We start from the raw sequence: 19,830 nt of genomic DNA, 5'->3' as shown, positions 1-19,830 counted from the left end.
TTCTGTTTAGTTGCTCAGTTGTGTCCGACTCTTTTGCGACCCCATGGACTGTAGCCTGCCAGGCTCCTCTGTCCATGGGATTCCCCAGGCAAGAATACTGGAGTGGGTTGCCATTTCCTCCTCCAGAGGATCTTCCTGACCCAGGGTTTGAACTTGTGTCTCCTGCATTGGCAGGTGGATTCTTTACCGATGGGCCACCATGGAAACCCTGAAGAAACCATGCTGCTGCTAAGTCGCTTCAGTCGTGTCCGACTCTGTGCGACCCCATAGACGGCAGCCCACCAGGTTCCCCGTCCCTGGGATTCTCCAGGCAAGAATTCTGGAGTGAGTTGCCGTTTCCTTCTCCAATGCATGAAAGTGAAAAGTGAAAGTGAAGTCGCTCAGTCGTGTCCGACTCTTCGCGACCCCATGGACTGCAGCCTACCAGGCTCCTCTGTCCATGGGATTTTCCAGGCAAGAGTACTGGAGTGGGGTGCCATTGCCTTCTCCGGAAGAAACCATAGACAATATCTAAATCAATGTTCCAATAATGTTTTATTTACGGACAGGAAGTGGGTAGGCTTTGGCCCGGGATCCCTGATTTAAACCATCATCCCCCCTCTGCTCCTCCCTACAATGTTTTATGGGGTGCCTGGTACAGGCTGAGAATAGGCTTGAGCACAGCCACTTGTTCCCAAGTCAGGAGATTGTCTTTCATGCACAGGGTCCACTCTTTAAGCTACTGTGACACCCACAACCTGAATATTTCAGGGCTCACTTCCTGCAGCATGGACGGAGGGCGGGGTGATTATGTGTGAGCTCTGGTGGTGTGGATGCAGGCAGGACAGAAAGCCCAGTTTATGACTCATTCAGTAGCAGATTGGCAATTATGCAATTCGTGACACATTTGCAACATTTGAAAGGGGAAATTTGCATTAGTTCACATTTTGCACAGAGGGAGGCTTTCTTCACATTTTGGTGCCACATTTTCTCCAGAGCTCAAGTCCCCCAGGAGGCACCGCACTCCTGTGAGTCCCCAAGGGCTGTGGGCTCTGTGGTGCCCTCTTTGGGAGCCACACCTCCCTGACGGCGTTACCGGCGGCAAAGTACTTCTGCAGTCGCAGCGGGGTCTCCCCCACCCCCTCTCAGAAGGGTCTCAGGGGGACCCGGAAGCACGGGTGCATCCCAGGCCCCGGGTCTCTGGGACCCTCGAACTAACCTTTGCTATCCACTGCCTTTGGCAGGAATGGCTCTCTTTGCCTGTGCAACCCTGCTGAGTCAAGTGCCTTGGAAAAGATGTAAGAAAGTCCCAGTATTGGCTTTTATTTAATTTCTTTTCATTAAAGTCTGCCAACAGCTAAAGCAAAGAGGAATTGCTTTCCTGAAGTCTTCTGGTCCTCAGAAGTTCAGACCCCCAAAGGGCCTTCCAAGAGCGAGGGTACCGGCTGGCAGGTGAGCTCTTAATCGTTAATTGATATCACTTGTACATGGAATCTAAAAAAAATGATACAAATGAACTTATTCACAAAACAGAAACAGACTCACAGATTCAGAAACAAATTTATGGTTACCAAAGGGGACACATGTAGGGAGAGGGATAATTAGGAGTTTGGGATTAATATACATACACTTGTTGTTCAGTCGCTGTCATGTCTGACTCTTTGCAACCCCATGGACTGTAGCACACCAGGCTTCCCTGTCCTTCACCATCTCCTGGAGCTTGCTTAAACTCATATGTCCATTGACTGGGTGATGCCATCTAACCATGTCATCTTCTGTCGTCCCCTTTTCCTCCTACCTTCTATCTTTCCCAGCATCACGGTCTTTTCCAACGAGTCAGCTCTTTGCATCAGGTGGCCAAAGTATAGGAGCTTCAGCTTCAGCATCAGTCCTTCCAATGAATATTTAACATTGATTTCCTTTAGGATTGAGTGGTTTGATCTCCTTGCAGTCCAAGGGACGCTCAAGAGTCTTCTCCAACACCACAGTTCAAAAGCATCAATTCTTCAATGCTCAGCCTTCTTTATGGTCCAACTCTCATATCCATACAAGACTACTGGAAAAATCATAGCTTTTGACTATATGGACCTTTGTCAGCAAAGTGATGTCTCTGATTTCTAATATACTGTCTAGATTTGTCATAGCCTTTCTTCCAAGGAGCAAGTGTCTTTTTATTTCATGGCTTTAGTCACCATCTACAGTGATTTTGGAGCCCAAGAAAATAAAGTCTTTCATTGTTTCCCCATTTATTTGCCATGAAGTGATGGGACCAGATGCCATGATCTTAATTTTCTGAATGTTGAGTTTTAAACCAGCTTTTTCATTCTCCTCTTTCACCTTCATCAAGAGGCTCTTCAGTTTCTCTTCGCTTTCTGCCACAAGGGTGGTGTCATCTGCATATCTGCACGTACACACTGCTATATATAAAATAATCAACAAGGACGTAGCACAGGGAACTCTACTCAGTATTCTGTAACAGCCTATATGAGAAAAGAATCTGAAAAAAACCCAGAAAAATGTATATGTATAACTGCATCACTCTGCTGTATACCTGAAACTACACAACACTGTAAATCCATTATACTCCAATATAAAATAAAACTTAAATTAAAACAAAGAAATGGTGAAATATGAATAGAGTCTGTAGTTTAGCTCATAATAATATACCAGTGTTGAGTTTTCAGTATTGATAAACAGCCTTACGGCAAATCTAAATGTATTCCAAAATAAAACTTTATATAAAAATTGCAGAGTGTTACAGTAATTACCAAGATTTATCTTAAAATGATTTCCTACATTAAAAAAATAAAAGTTATTGATTGAGCCCCTGAAGTCTGCTGGGATAGCACCAGGCACCGAGACCCTCCTCTCTTGCAATCCTTGCTGTGATCCTATACTCGAGGTTCTGTTGTTCCCATTTTCCAGATGAGGAAACTGAGGCTGAGCACAGTTAGGCCACTTTTCTCCTAAGGCACATGACCAGGGACTGCAGACTGGGGAGGGAACTCAGACCCCAGGGTCACAGACACATGCTGCCCCCGGCTCTTCCTGAGACCGGCCAAAGTGTGTGGTGATGTCGGACCAATAGCGACATCCTGTCAGCCCCTCCGTGGACTCGGGGGTCTCAGCCTGGGTTTGTGACAGATGCCACACACATGGGGGTCCCCTGTAGTAGTAATTCCCCTGTCTGACCGAATTCTAAGCACTTTCACAGTGAAAGGACTGCTGCTGTTTCTACCTGCCCAGCGACCATTATTCATTCTTCAGGAACGGCCTCTGAATTTTCCTTTGGGGAACCCCCTTCTTCTACTCTCAGACTCAGACCTTCCTCAAATCACAGGGATTGGTTCAGAGATGAAGACATGGGCCAAGCCCGAGCAGGAAGACTCAAACCTGGGAGCTTTGCTGAAAGAAATCACTGGCTCTGTGAATGTTGCCAGACTGGGGGAACCTATGCCTAAAGGCTTCCCTGAGTGGCTCAGTCGGTAAAGAATCTGCCTGCAATGCAGAAGACACAGGAGACACAGGTTCGATCCCTGGGTCAGGAACCTCCCCCTAGAAGGAAATGGCAACCCACTCCAGTATTATTGTCTGAAAAATCCCATGGACAAAGGAGCCCGGTGGGCTAGAGCCCATGTGGTTGCAGAGTCAGACATGACTTAGTGATTAAACAACCACCAAGCCTAAAGTGCTGGGACCTTCTTTGCTACTTGTGCAGGAGTCTGCTTGAGAACAGAGCCTACCTGGGGAAGAACAGAGTGGGTGATGGACAGAGGTGAATTCCACACATCACCTGAGCACCTGGATCCAGCTGTGCCTGAAACATACACCTTGGAGTTTTCATTATCCAAGATATTTTTAATTCTATCCTTTATGATCGAGCTTGCTTGTTTGCCTCTCTATCACTTCCTTCCAGTGGAGTCCTGAGTCATAGAATCTCCACTGAGAGGCACCATTGTAACATGGTAATTAGGCCAGATTCCAGGCACAAAGTCAAGTCTGCTACTTATTAGCTGCATAATGATTTGAGTAAGTCATTCGATAGCTCTATGTCTTTGTTTTCTCATCTGTGAAACAGGGATTATGATGGTATTCTCTCTTCATAGTGCTGTTTGATAAGGATTAAATGAACTGATACAAATAAGGCTCTTAGTATAGTGTCTATGTGCATAGCTGCTCAGTCATGTCCGACTCTTTGTGACCCCATGGACCGTAGCCCATCAGGCTCATCTCTCCATGGGGATTCTCCAGGCTAGAATACTAGAGTGGGTTGCCATGCCCTTCTCCAGGGGATCTTCCCAACCCAGGGATCGAACCCAGGTCTTCTACATTGCAGGCAGATTCTTTACCATCTGAGCCACCAAGGGAGCCCAAGAATACTGGAGTGGGTAGCCTATCCCTTCTCTAGGGGAGCTTTCTGACCAGGAATCGAACCTGGGTCTCCTGCATTGCAGGCGGATTCTTTACTGGCTGAGCTACCTGGGAAGCCCCCTTAGTATCATGCTTGTTGCTTATTATTAGCCTGTGGAGGGCACTCCACCCTCCTGGGGGCTCGCCGTGGCAGGGCTCTTGTGATTCTCTATCTGGGGCAGAAGTGAGCTCCTATCCACATCCTTGACTGCCCTGGGGTTAAATAAAAAATGATAAAGTCTGCCAAAGGGAAGGAGATGACACTTTATTGGGAGCTCAGATATCAATACATTTTGTTAAGATTGGTTTTTGCCGTTTCCTCTTTCTTGACATACTGGCCTTCTTGGTAATTCAGTGAGCGGTTCCTTCAGATGATGACAGGAAAATGGGACGCGGATGGGGCAGAACAGAGCCGCAGAGAGATGAGCATTGTCTGAAATTGATTTATCCTGATTGGGTTCAGAGCCAACAACCTTTTAGACTGAAGGAGAATCGTGGCACGCCGAGGCTACAGGCTGCTGCAATGTCTCCTTTAACCCACAGTTTCCAGTTGGGGAAATGGAGGCAGAGGGAGACTGCTCTGAGTCCAGAGTGGGGACCAGGGCCAAGGAGTCAGCCATCCCCACACCTTCCCTCAGTCACCTTCCTTAGAGCACAGGGGTGGCTACACCATAACTGGCTGTGTGAAACTGGAGCCCTGGGACTCAGCTCCCCCAAAGGCAAAGCAAAGAGACAGGTCAAGGAGGGATCCGGGCAGTGTGGCACATCCTCAGCTTCCCTGCAGTGAAGCCAGTCGCTGGCAGGACCTTTCCCTGCAGAGGCCACCTTATGCTCTGAGCCAAGGTGTTCTAACTCGGAGGTCTGTGTCTAAACACAGCTACCACGGGCCATGTGCCCACCAGCAAGCATCTTCCTGTCTCAGACTGGTGGTCCCCTCTTCTAGAAAACGGGAAGAACATTAACACCTGTTTCCCAGGGTTGTGGAAAGGTGAATAGGATTGTTGTCGTTCAAGCATTCAGTCATGTCTGACTCTTTGCCACCCCATGGACCACATCACCGAGGCTTTCTTGTCCTTCACTATCTCCCAGAGTTTGCTCAGACTCTTGTCCCTCGAGTCGATGATGCCATCCAACCATCTCATCCTGTTGCCCCCTTCTCCTGCCTTCAATCTTTCCCAGCATCAAGGTCTTTTCTAATGAGTCAGGTCTTTATGTCAGGTGGCCACAGTATGGGAGCTTCAGCTTCAGCATCAGTCCTTCCAGTGGATATTCAGGGTTGATTTCCTTTAGGCGAATAGAATAATATGAACCAAACACTTCACGCTGCAGGTACTTAAAAATCTGCTTCTCTCTCCTTCTCTAGCATTTCCTTTATCATCCCAATAAGCTGGGCTGCTTTTTTGGAACCCAGAGCATGCTGTGAAACCAGGATGGAGGCTCCATCTGGGAGCTAACAGTCTCTAAGCCGGTGCAGAGTGGTGGCTGGCCCTCCTCCCTCCATGCTGAATCACCAGATCGTTTCCGTTGTCTGTTCTGAGCTGAGCCCCTGCAGCACCCACCAGCCTGCGAGCTGCCCCTGGGAGGAATGGGGCCTCTGCTTCAGCCAGGCCCTGGGCCCCTCAGCTACCCGGGGCTGAGCACCGGGCAGTTTGGAAGCTCGTTCTGTGACCAGCACAAGGCTGGAGACACCAGATGAGTGGCCTGGTCATTTGAAGGATGTTCTGGGTCTTGAAGGGCTTGTGGCGCTAGTGGTAAAGAACCTGTCTACCAATGAAGGAGACATGAGAAATGCTGGTTCGATCCCTTGGTCAGGAAGATCCCTTGGAGGAGGGCATGGCAACCCACTCCAGTATTCTTGCCTGGAGAATCCTAAAAACAAAGGAGCCTGGAGGCCTGCAGTCCATAGGGTCGCAAAGAGTTGGAGATGACTGAGCAACTAAACCCCCACCACCAAGGACACTAAGAGCTTCTCTGGTGGCTCAGTGGAAAAGAAGCTGCCTGCAGTGCAGGAAATGTGAGTGTGATCCTTGGGTCAGGAAGATCCGCTGGAGGAAGAAATGGCAACTCACTCCAGTATCCTTGTCTGGAGAACTGCATGAACAGAGGAGCCTGGCAGGCTATGGTCTATGGGATCGCAAAGAGGCAGACACGACTGAGTGACTAAAAAGGAGATCCCATGGTGGGAGGTTTAGCTGAGTGCTTCCTCAGGCCTCTTCTTCGGCTGTGACATCTGCAGGGACACACGCAAGCTTCCCTGCCCCGGCCCCTGCCCCCGCAGCCTGGGAAGGTGAGACCCCTGGGGGCTGGACCCCTGCAGCCCTGGGAAGGTGAGACCTCTGGGGGCTGGAGTGCTCTGAAGGGAACGAATGCTTGTTTCCAGGCTCAGTCCCTTCCTTGGGAAAACCCCGCGTGCTCTCAGCGGCTGGCTGTGGGGAGGACTAATGGCCTCTGCAAGGCTCTAATGGATCCATAATTGCTTGCTTCATTGGGGTCCGCTGCCTGGGAAGTTAACTGTGCACTTGGAGACGCAATAAATGAAGCTCTGCTGTGGGGCTCAGCGATGGGGGGAGGGTCCCTTCTACAGGCTGTCCTGAGAGTCTGACCAACCTTAAAAGCCAGGAACTTGGCCATGGGAAGCAAATTCATATTGTTTATGTTTCAGTCATTAGCGTTTTTGGAGGCCTTAATCTTAATCTTTTCTGGGTCATAGACCACACTGAGAATTTAAAAACTGCACGTATTCATGTAGCCTCATTTGCAGGCTAGGTTTTTTTTTTTTTTTTTTTGTCAGGCATGGGGTGGGTGTTACAGATTCTCTGAACCTATTCATGGCTCCCTTGGAAAATTCATGGACTGACATCGGTCCCTCACCAAGTGGGTGATTTTTGTTCGTTTACTCATGTATCTATTTTCTAATTTACTTAACAAATATTTACTGAGTACCTACTATGTGCCATGGAGATTATCTCTCTTTTGTAAAGTTTTGAGATAGCCCTAAAGTGAGAGTAAATTTTTTTTAGGAAATAGTAACTATAACTGTACTTTTTCAGATGTGTGTTTTCTTTTCCTTTCTAGGTAAAGCCAGGGGATGAAGGATGGGGGGAGACAGTAGTGAACATATTCATCCTTTCAAGCTGTTATGTGTTTGGCCATATGAAAGAGCCACTGACGGGATGTGAGTTCACTCTGAGACCAAGAGACACGGAGATGTCCCAGGGTATTTTAAGTAACTTCTTTCTATCATGAAGCAAGATATACTTATTTCAGTCTAAATCCTAAGTCTCCAAATTCCATGAGCCTACAAGAATGTTAGAATAGCCCCTGATGCTGCCTTGGTGGGAAGGTTCACCTGCTGTCTTCACTCGGACTGAGGATCAAAAGATAAATTTTTGTGACGATTCTTCCAGTTTCAAGTTTTTTTCAGAACAGAGTCCTGATGGCTATGGACCTCTTGAAAAAGCTCAGTGTGTCATGTCTTGGGAGGCTGCCCACCATCATTTTGCATCACCAATGTGAAATCTCACAAATGCAGAATTTGATTAAAAATGAGGAAAAGAAAACTATAGATCAATATCTTCATATATTCAAAAATTACCAATATTATATCAAATTGATTTTAACAATATATCGAAAAGATTTCCTAAAGGAAATCAACCCTGAATACTCACTGGAAGGACTGATGCTGAAACTGAATCCCCAATACTTTGATACGAAGAGCCAACTCATTGGAAAAGACCCTGATGCTGGGAAAGATTGAGGGAAGGAGGAGAAGAGGGTGACAGAGGATAAGATGGTTGGATGGCATCATTGACTCAATGGACATGCGTTTGAGCAAACTCCATCAGATAGTGAAGGACAGGGAAGCCTGGTGTGTGTCAGTCCATGAAATTTCAAAGAGTTGGACATGACTGAGCGACTGGACAACAACAACAAAAATAATACATCATAATCTTAAGTGGCTTTTCCTAGGAATGCAAGGTTTTTAAAAGTTGAGAATCTGTAATTGCAATTCATTCTACCAGTAGGTTACATAAGACATGACCATATTAATGGATTAAAAAAAAAGCTGAATTCAAGATCCTGTATCTGTTCCTGACTAAAACTCTCAGAAACTCAGGAAAAAAACTTCCTCATCTGATAAATTCATCTGTGGAAAACCTATAGCTAGCGTCATACTCAATGCTAAAGACAACATTTTCCTTCCTAAGTTCAAAAACAAGTCAAGATGTTCACTCTCACCACTTCCATTCAACATTTGTAGCCAGTTATATAATTCTAGTCAGTGCCAAAAGACAAGAAAAAGAATAAAGGGCATCCTGATTGGAAAGGAAAAAGCTAAACTGTGTTTGTTCTTAAACAACATCTTTGTGTCTGCAGAAAGTCTTGTGGAATCTGAAAAAGAGCTACTAGAGCTAACAGGTGAGTTTAATTAGGTTACGTGATGCAAGAACAATATATAAAAACCATTTTTTTCCTGCCAACTAGACACAAACAAGTAGAAATTGAACTGTAAAATTTCTATTTACAATAGGGTAAAAATATGAAATGTTTAAGGGTTGTATTAGCTTCCTATTGCTGTTGTAATAAATTAGCACAATCTTAGTGTCTTAGAACAAATAAGACACGTTGGTCATCCTACCGTTCTAGAGGTTAGAAGTTCAAAATTTGTCTCAAAGGGATAAAATCAAGGTATCGGCAGGGCTGTGTAACTTCTGGAGGCTCTGGAGAAGAATCCATTTCCTTCCCTTTCCAGATTTTAGAGGCTGCCCGATTCCTTGGCTCATGCTTTCCATGACATCGATCTCTGATTCATTTGACACATCTCCGACTCTGACCTTCCAATTTTCCTCTTATAAGGATCCCTGTGGTTGCATTGAGCCCAAATGGATAACGGGATGAAATTCCCATCAGAAGAGCTTTTACTTAATTATGACTGCACGTGGTAATTCATGTTAAGTGACATGTTTGCAGGTTTCAGAGATTGGGACATGGGCATCTTTAGGGGCCAAAATTTTGCCTACCACAATCTACCCTTTGACTTCCAAAGATTCATGTTAATCTTGCATGCAAAATGCGTTTACCCCATCTCAATATCACCAAAGTACTAAACATTATATAGCACCAACTCCAAGCCCCAAATCTCATCTAACTATCACCAGTTCAGAAGTTCCAAGTCTCATGATCTAAGTCATCTAAATTGAGCTTCTCAGGTGTGGATGAGACTCTGGGTATGATCCGTCCCGGGGAAAAACATCCCTGTCTACCTGTGGACCTGTGAAATAAGAAAGCATGTTATCTGCTCCCCAAATACAGTGAGGAGGTGGGGAGACAAGCACAGATACCAGATAGACATTTCTGTCCCAAAGGGAGAAAATAAAAGGGGGAAAAAAAAGAAATCACTAGTTCCAAGCCATTTAAAAATCCAACCAGGCAAACCTCGTTAGATTTCAAGACCTATGAGTAATTTTCTGTAGCTCTCTGCTCTGCCCTTTGGTCTTGTGGCTCCAATCTCTGGACCCAAGGCTCTGTCTTCAGAGTTATCCTTCCTTTATCATGAAGGGTAGCGTGTGTTTAAAACGGCGGAGTTTTATCAGTCTGTTTCCTGCCTACAGAATCTTAGGGGCCTGACATCCTTCTTTCATCCTGTCCTTTATCTGCCCCTTTCAGTCTAAGATGGCTCTTTCTGTTGGTATAAAATTCTTAACAACCTTGTGGTTCTCCTGTGCACATCACAGGGACTCACTCCGATAGACCTGGCTCTTCCACGCATCTTCCCTGCTGCTAAGTTGCTTCAGTCATGTCTGACTCTGTGCAACCCCATAGACGGCAGCCCACCAGGCTCCCCCATCATCTTCCCTAGATAACATCATCTCTATTTTTGGCTTCTTCTGAGATGGCTGAAGGGATACATGAGTCACAGGCTCAGTCTCCTAAAAGAACTCTGTGTGACCTGATACTGTGACTTTTTGTTCCTTTAAGGTCCTAGCAAAATGTTGTCCAGTTATACCCTCCTTTCTCTCTGGAACAAGATTTTCCTGACAGCAAACTTCCCAGTTTTAGTGTCTTTTGCAAGCCGAATAGACTGATGATTTTCCAAATCTTCAAGTTCTGGTTCCCTTTTGCTTCATATTTCTTCCTGCAATCAACCTTTCCTCTTGCATTTAAATATCGGCAGCAAGGAGAATCCAGGCTGCCCTTTCAAATACTTTGCTTAAGGACTTCCCTGGTGGTTCAGTGGTGAGGAATCCACTTTGCAATCCATTTTGTATACCATATAGAATATTAAAGTAGATCCTAAGTGTAAAAGCTACAGTTTATGAAACCTGGAGAAGTAAACATGAGGAGATTTCTGCACTCTTGGATTAGGTAAAGATTTCTTGGATATGGCACACAGCTGGGGCTGGGGTGTTGTTCCTCCTCTTCTCACTGTGGGTGTGCTGGTGGTTCCTGGACCCACACGGGCTATTCTGTAACTGTGAGCAGGAGGCTAGACATCACGATGGTTCATTCATTAAACCAGAGTCTGGGGCCACGTCCTTTCATATTTCTTGTTAATGTGAGACAATAAACCCCTGCTTCTTTCAGGCACTATGAGTCAGACTTCTGGTTAACTGCAGCTGAAGCACTTCTAACAGACACACTGCCTTTCAGATGTGAGCCTTAACTTCGCGTCCCCAGATGCCTCCATCTCCAGGGTGAGATACACTGTTCCTCTAGGCTGTGGGGGATGCTTGCTCAGTCACCATGTCATCCCCTTCTCATACCCACCCAGGACCCCTGGTCCTGTCCCAGTGAGACCAGTGTCCCCAAGGAGTGGCCTGTCAGGGTTAGGTTAGGTAGCGAGTAGCTTAAGGACGAGGCAGTCAGGTCTGGAGCTGCTCTTGTTCATCGTCATCTGCGGGCAGAGTCTGTGGTTCCAGAAATAAGTAGGAGAGTCTCCTGGATCTTGTGAGCCACCCAGCAAGAAAGAGGATGCAGGCCACGGTGGGTCTGAGGGGCGAGGTGTGCCCCATCTAAGGTTTGCGGCATTGCCCTTGCAGCTCAGAGCAGTCTGGGTCCCCCACATGGTCTCGACAGAGGGGACACGAATGCAAGTCTGCACCATCGTTTTCTCGAAAGAACAAACTCTTCTGCACTTTCCAGGGGTGACTGAGTATTGGCCTTGGAAGGGCCCTGGAGGTCAGAGGGGCTCAGGCCCTGCCCCAACCCCATCCCTGACGCATCGGAGCAGCCCCCCAGGGGAGAGGAGGCCACCTCTGGGAGCAGGGGCTCGTGCTGAGACCTGTGATGAGGGCAATGTTTACAACCTTCAGGGCCCGGGAACCTGTCGGGTGGAGGGAAAGCATGGACTGTGACATCCTATAGTGACAGCCTGTCCTGGAGTCCGTGGGCTGGGGGAACAGAGTCCCCGGTGGAGAAGACCCCAGCCCTGGAGGCAGCTCTTCCCTCTCACCAGGGAAGGCAAACTGGGCCTTGTTTGAGGAGAGGGCCTGAGCAGAGTCAGCAGGGTGAATTCAGGGTGCAAACTTTCCACCTTCCTGCAGTGAAGAGCTTCAGTGGCTTAATTTCTCCCATTGGGTAGGCGGGGGGCTACATGGGAAAGGATGGGGTGGGGGAGGTGTTACCTTGCTGGTAGGGGAACTGGGTGCCAGACTCTTCATGCAAACAGAAGCCAGGCATCCTACCTGCTTCCCGTCACCCTGTGATGTTGGTGCTGTTTTGCATGTATTCCCTTGGCAGGTCCTCACTGGAGCGCTTTGCAATGGATGCCGTCCTCAGCATCCTAGCATCGAGGAAAGAGTGTGTTGGAGAGGCAGGAGAGGCAGGCAGCCATGGCTAGGCCATGTTTGGGTGTGACCTTGTGGGCCATGGGACCACTGAGGTCTGCCTTTGGGAATAGGCTCTGGGGGCAGCGTGGCAAAGAGGGCCTGTGGAGGCTTTTGTACAGGAGATGTTTGGGCAGATGTCCAGCCCTGCACATGAGCGGCTCTCCATAAATATTTGCGGTTGAATGACGGAGGGTATGTAGAGGAGGGGGAGGGTTAGAGGGTTGTGTAGCAGGTGGAAGCTGTTCCCAAGCCCCTGACTTCATCTTTTCTCACGGCAGCTGGGGGCTTGGGGACTTGCTGGCTGAGGGCCGGCCAGGTGGAAACGCCTGTTGTTCCCACTTCTGGCCACCCTCGATCACAAACAGGAACAAACAGCTGTTCAGGGTTTCGGGTGTTTCCTTTCTTTGTTCCTTAGCGTGTTGTCCTGGACACACACCTGGAGACACCTGTCTTTCTACGCCAGGGCCTTTGTTATCAGAGAGGATTCATCTGACCCACATCCCACGGAGATAGCTCCTGGGAGGAACCCTGATGACGGCATCAAATGCTCGGTCATCAGCTCTCAGCACGTGTGTTAGACATACTAGGAGACTTTGGAGAACAGTCTTTCCGTGGTTGCATGAATTAGGAAAACTCTGAGCTCCACATGTTAACAGTCTCTGGGTGGCAGGCCTTCTCAGGACCTTTAGTTGTGCCATAAAACTCTCTAAGAGGGAGCTTCTGTGTGCAAGGCGCCCCAAGGATACTGGACTGATGTACACATTTTGCAGGGAGCATCCATCTCCATCTCCCAGACCTGTTACTCTGGGGTCAGGGAATAGTGGTCAGAGCCGGACTGGCCTCTGGGTAGGTGAGGGGGGGGCGGTCTTCCCCAAGCCCCTCCTTTTTCTGTTGAGCAAACTGAGGTCTGGAGAGAGAAGGGAACTGCCTGACTGAGCCAGCGGCGGACTCTGGGCTGAGGACCCCGGGCAGGTTGCCTTCTGTGCAGGCTTTCTACCTGTGCTCCAATTTCCCCAGTCCTTGGAGGGGCCTGCTCTTTCATTGCAAAAGACTCTTCTGGAAGGCATCTGAGAGGGTGACTAGGGGTTGGGCTTTGCCCCGTCTGTGTCCAGGCCTCTGGTGTGGACCTATATGAATGTGTCCTTCCCTGTCGGCTGAGAGAGCCGTGTCTGAGCACCGAGACAGACACCGGACAGAAAGCAATTAAGGCCCAGACGTTCCCCAAGGAGCCATTTGCGGGCTGGTGAGGCGGGAAGATTCCTGTCTGGGGGGTGGTGGCGATAATGAGACAAGGGCTGTCTCTGGCCCCTCAGAGCCTCCTGGCGAGGCCTGTGGACAGCACCATGGTGGGCACCAGGTCTGTGGGCTCCGTAGGTGCTGCCAGCTCGGGGGCAACTGTGCTTGGCTGGGATGCAGCTCAGGATGGGCAGGGAGGGGCCAGGATGTCAGGAAACCCAGCGTATGGGACAGTTTCTTTGTGTGATTGTCCCAGAGGGAATTTCATGTCACCGAGCACAAAGCAGACTCTTCCTTACTTCATCCTGGCGGATGTTTATGGCGGATGGGGGGCCTACTCCACATCAGGTGGTTCCATGTGGGGCCTGGGAATGAGGAGAGGGACAGTGTCTAGTTTGGGTTCTAGGCTTGTGAGACCAAGATGAGGACTCAGGTGCCATTAAGTTTGCTAAGAGCTGATCCCCGGGAGCAGGATTTGGGGGGGGGGGCGCAACTTGAAAGAGAAGAAGAGCTACTGTAGGTCTGAGGCTGTGATGCCTGATGCCACGGGGAAACGCAGGCTGGGGGTGGGCAGTCAGGGGGGATGATGGTGCAGAGCCAAGCCACCTGCGGGCTCCCTGCCCACTGCAGAGGTTTGCCCCAAGGGGCTGACCCTGCCCTCCTGGCTTCACTCGGCCCAGGTGGGCTCCACAAGCATGATGCAGGGCCGTGCACGATGCAGGTGGGGGAATGTCAGGGCAGCAGGGGGGCGGGGGGTGGGAGGTCACCAGACCCCTGTTCCCAAGGCATGGCTGGTTCAGAAGTGGCTGCCTGTATCCAGGGCATGAGGAAGTAGCTGGGCTCGGGGAGAAGGGAAGAGAGGGAGCCTGACCCTTCTATCCTGTGGTCTTATTCCCACTCAACTTCCTGTGCAGGCCATTAGCTACCCTCTAATAGCCATCATCACAATGTATTACCTTGGAAGAAGAAGTTGTAAAAGGGCCATTTTTGGAAAATGTGGTCTGTGCAGCACCCCCCACGCTTCCTCCTGAGCAGGAAGCCAGCTGCACCACTAGAACATTCCTAAGAAGGGTCTCAGGAATGATTTACTCGCTGACTTCAGATTCTTCTTGAAAAACCACAAGTTAGAAATTCAAGTTGGAATTTTTCCCCCCATAGATATTGAAACAGTAATGCGGGTTTTTAAAAGGTGGTCATGAAAATGTTGATCAAAATCCTGAAGACGAGCCCCACCAAGCCTGCTGAGATGGCTCCCAGGTTACTGGGAAGGTTTTTTCTCCTGCTCGGTGTATCTGGGTTGGGCATTTGTGAGATGCTCCCCACCTTGGGGGAGGTGTGTGTAGAGAAGCCTGTCCTCAAAATCTAGTGAATTCTCTGCGTCTCCCCGTGGCTGGCCAAGCATCCCTGAGTGTGGGGGTGTGTGGTTATCAGAGGGCAGGGTTGGGGCAGGAAGGACCTGACCAGGGTTGGGGCAGCAGATGCAGGAACCTTGTCCATAATCCAGTTGGTTAGATTCCAGCCACCAGAGCTCAAGGCAAGAACCCAAGGTCATTCCACCAATGCCCATTCAGCCTGGGTTGGTCTGGTGGTCATTGGCTTAGATGGGGACCCAGGAGGCACAGGCATCAAACTTTGAACAGCCCAAGGATGGAGGAAGATCATCTATATTAGAAGCCAGAGCTGGATTAAAACAAGACCCCATTGGTTGATGAGGGGGGACAGTCTTAGAAAAGGAAAGGCGTCATGAACAAGCGGACAAGCTCTGCATCAGGTCCAGCTGTGAGTACAGGACCAGCTGCATAGACAGAAGGAGCTGGTCAGCGGCACAGGCAGCACATTTCTGGGGGGAGGGGCGGGTCTGCTCACCCTCTCCCTCCCCTGGGTGGGGGCCCAGGGCATATTTAAATACTGGGGCTGCCCTCTCCTAAGATGATTGGACCAGACTTGATCCCAGGAGATCATATCTTGTGGCAGGATGAGTTCATCAGCTTCATCCCTCCCAGAGTCTGGGATCGGGACCAGAGATGCATAGTGGCCCTGGAGCTGGGCAGCCACATTTGAGTGTTCGAGCAGGTGCAGAGAAGAGGGTCCTGACGTAGAACCTGCTGGCCAGTGAGGGGTGATGAGAAACCATGCAGCCATGGGCTGGGCTGGGCTGGGCTGGAGGAGGCCACCGACTTGTCCCAGCCAGCCTCGAGTCACCACGTTCCTTGCCGTCACTTTCCACCCTTAGTTCCCTGATACAGTCTCAGGCCTTGTGTTAGAGTCCAGCTTTTATGAGCTGACTTGGTAGGCTTTGGTCCCTGGCATCTGATTCTCTCTGGGAGAGTCAGTGTCCTGGTTGTCATCAGCAGGGCGGAAGCCACTGGGAGGAGGAGCAGGTGGGGCAGGGATTGGCTGGGAGAGGTGGCCCCGCAGCCGTGTCAGACCCCTGCATGTTAGACCCATCAGTTCATCTGGGCACCATCCCCACAGAAGACAGACCAGGCTGGTGTCTGTTCATGGAGCATGACCCTGGCATCAAGGGCACCTGGACCCCTGGCCTTGGAGAAATGGCTAAGGGTCATACATTCTGCCTGGAGGGGAGTAGACTTTGTGTGGGACACAAAGTGAGAGTGAAAGCCGCTCAGTTGTGTCTGACTCTTTGCGACCCCATGGACTATATAGTCCATGGGATTCTCCAGGCCAGAATACTGGAGTGGGTAGCCTTTCCCTTCTCCAGGGGATCTTCCCAACCCAGGGATTGAACCCAGGTCTCCCTCATTGCAAGTGGATTCTTTACCAGCTGAGCCACAAGGGAAGCCTGGGACATAAAGAGCATTTATAAAACATTCCTGATTTATTTCTCTGGCTGTGTCGGGTCTTGAGTTGCAGCATGTGGGATCTTTGTTGTAACATATGTGATCTTTTATTGCGGCCCACGGATTCTCTAGTTGTGACGTGTGGGCTCCTGAGCATGTGGCTTTCAGTACTTTCGCTGCAGGGCTCAGGTGCCCTGCAGCATGTGGAATCTTAGTTCCTGGATCAGGGATCAAACCTGAGTACCCAGCATTGGCAGCTGGATTCTTAAACACTAGATCACCAGGGAAGTCCTAAGAAGCATTTCTGAAGTTTGAAGCTTTGTGAGAGGAAAAGGAAAGACTGTCCTGTGCTGTTTAAGGCTGTTGCATTGGTTCCAAAGGTCAAGGGTCCACTTTTGGCCTGGTGCGGGGGAAACCTTCTTTTGGAGCAGCCTGCCACAGGATGGAGGCACTTGGGCACAGGGTGCTCCCTGTCCCTACAGCTGAAAGAGTGGGTCTCACAGGACATGAAGAATGGAGCTGATGGCCTGGACTGGACCTCAATAAAGAACACCTTCACCCAGGTCCAGGACAGCCTTTAGGTGTGACCTTGAAGATGATCTTGACCAATGGCCATGACTACAGAGACTATCTTTACTTGCAGGTAGGACCTAGTCCCAGGGCAGGAAAAGCCCCTAACCATGACCTTGAAGATGAGTATGACCAATGATCATGACCACAGAGAACATCTTCACCTGGATGGCACTGATGCCAGGGCAGGGACAGCCCCAGGAATGACCATGAACCTGAGTGTGTTGCAGGATCTGTTGGGCCCTGTGACCTTCAGGACAAGCAGGTGAGGCCTCTGGTCTGGAGGCCGTTGGCTGGGGCTGGGCTGGGGAACTCCTCCCAGGGACAACCTTGAGGAACCACAGTGGTCATGATGTTATTTGGAGGCTGTTGTTGTCCTACAGCTGGGGGGTGGGCACACGTGTGGCTGAGGGGATTTGGAGGAATAGTGGGGGTGGGTTCTCTGTGGGAGGAGGGGTGGGGTATTTTGAGTAGGGGGAAGAGGCACAGGGTGGGAGGTGTAGTGAGCTTTTGAGCTGAGAACAGGGGAGGCCCCAGGAGGCCCACTTTCTGTCTGGGTTACTTCCTTTCTTTTCTCAGGCTCTGGGACCAACTTCCTGGGCAGGTGACCAGTGTTCCTTAAGGGCCAAACATAGCATGCCCGCCACCTACCCAGACTGCCAGGGAGGGCTCGAGCCCCAGGGGTCCCCGAGCCCCTCCATCAAAGCTTGTCCCAGAGCTGTGCAGCTAGAGTCCATGTCCCACTGCCTCTTATCTGCTGCCTGCAGAGGAATCGGGAAACGGGCCATTTGAGGAGCCCAGTTAAAACTATCGCGGGCACCTCTGGGGAAAGACTCATCCAGGGGAGCTTTACAGGGGTGGCAGAGCCAGCGAGGGAGCAGGAGGAGAGGGCAGAGGAGAGTCTTGCTTGGGTCCTTCCCGGAAAGGGACTTGTGCAGGCTGGGACTGTGGCTGTTTCTGGGGCAGCTGTAATCCAGCAGCTTTTTGTAATTATCTGTTAGTAATTATCTACTAAGACTTTGGTAAACAGCAGCTTGTTTAGTCATCCTTGAAGAATTAAATCATTACTTTTATTGCTCTATCCACTCGCTATTAACCTTCTAAGAGGCTTTTTTACCTCAGATCCAGGGTTTTCATTTGATGGGCCCCCAGGAGAGCATTCAAGAGGGGAGGCATTGGGGAAGGGAAGACACTCATGCCCTGATGTCTGCTGGAGGTGAGACCCTTGACTGTGGGGCCCCATGGGCGGCCTGTGTCACATGTCTGTGTCACGTCTTCTGTGACTTGGTGCCCTGACCGTGGCAGGTCCTTTACAGGAAGGTAGAAGCTTCTCACATGGAGCATGTCTTAAGAAGCTAAGGGCCCAGCTTGGAAGGGCCTGGAGAGTTCTGGACACAGTCAGGCGGGCTGACCTGGTCCTGGGCTGGGTGCGGCAGCAGGACAAAAGGAGGTCCTGTTTGCCCTTGGAGGGTGCGCTGAGCTCGGCCGCTTGGATAAAGGTCAGACAAGGATCAAGGACAAACCTTCAGAGAGGATCTGCCCTGACTTCCCCTCCGGCTAAGGTTGCCCTTTCCTTTCTGGACATTTCAAGGGCAGCCCGAGGCCATGACCACGAAGATGAGCCCCCTGCAGCATGGGATGGGCCCCGACCTGAGGGGAAGGTCTGTGGTCTGGAGGCCGCTGCTGGGGATGGAGAGTTCTCCCAGGGGCCAGCCGGAGGAACCACGGCCGCTCATGAGGTCTCTTAGCAACTAAACGTTGAGTACAATGTTTGCGGGCCAGTGGTGCTAGGGGTAAAGAACCCGCCTGCCAATGCAGGTTAGATGTAAGAGACGCTGCTTCGATCCCTGAGTCGGGAAGATCCCCTGGAGAAGGGAAGGGCAACCCACTCCAGTGTTCTTTCCTGGAGAATCCCATGGACAGAGGAGCCTGGCGAGCTTCAGTCCATGGGGTTGCACAGAGTGGGACATGGCTGAAGTGACTCAGCATAGCACACAGCCTGTCTGGGTGGTGTCTGTCACCTGAGGGGATTTGGAGGGAATGATGGGGTGGGGTGTTCTGTGCTCTGAGCCGCCTCCTGGTGGGACTGTGTTCTCACCAGGACTGAGTTGCTGCACAGATGGCACACGGGCCACCCCAGGGCTTACCGTCGGAAGCGGTGGGGGTGGGACTGTGACTGCTTCTTTCCTCAGAGGGTCTCATGTGTGGTCAGGGGTTAGGCAATGCCCGGTCACACGGTAGGGAGGCAGTGGGTGTCCAAGGAGTCCCGACAGGGGTCACAAGTGGACTGACCCCTGAGTGCCTCCTGCGTGCCAGGAGTTGCCCCAAGCAGGAGGAACGTAACAGTAAGGAAACCTTGATGGGCTTCCCTGTGGCTCAGCGGTAAAAATCCACCTGCCGTTGCAGGAGACACATGTTTGATCGCTGCGTTGGGAAGATCCCCTGGAGAAGGAAATGACAACCCACTCCAGTATACCTGCCTGGAGAATCTCATGGACAGGAGCCTGGTGGGCTACAGTCCATGGGGTTGCAAAGAGCAGGACACAACTTAGTGACTAAACAGCAATAGCCAGGAAGCAGTGCTCGCTGTCACTCAGAGTCTAGTCTAGAGGAGAGGATGGTAACACACTTTGAAATAGGGATAAGCCCAGCACAGACACCAGACATCGTCCTTGCTGATGTCCAGTAGGAGATCAGATATTCAGGCCTAATTCTCTAGCTTGCTCTGTAGACTCTGAAGCCATTATACATGAAGTGAAATGAGAAGAAATGAATGAATAGGATCAATGTAAATCTGTTTTGGAAGAGGCCATTATAATGGTTCATTCTGGAAATCCTTCTGAAGCTGAGCTTCTCCATTTTCTTTTTTCCAATCAAGAAACCCTTGGTGTTTCTTGGTGGTGAAGTATTGCAAGACCCCAAATTGGATCACAAGATTTGTTGACAGATTTTAAAATATGTGATTTAATTTACATCAAGGACTTAACAGGGCTTCCCTGGTAGCT

Source organism: Bubalus kerabau, chromosome 22 (genome assembly GCF_029407905.1).
Source record: "Bubalus kerabau isolate K-KA32 ecotype Philippines breed swamp buffalo chromosome 22, PCC_UOA_SB_1v2, whole genome shotgun sequence".
Lineage (NCBI taxonomy): Eukaryota > Metazoa > Chordata > Mammalia > Artiodactyla > Bovidae > Bubalus > Bubalus kerabau.
The sequence above is the reverse complement of the archived record's forward strand: the minus strand, read 5'-3'. Positions refer to the sequence as shown.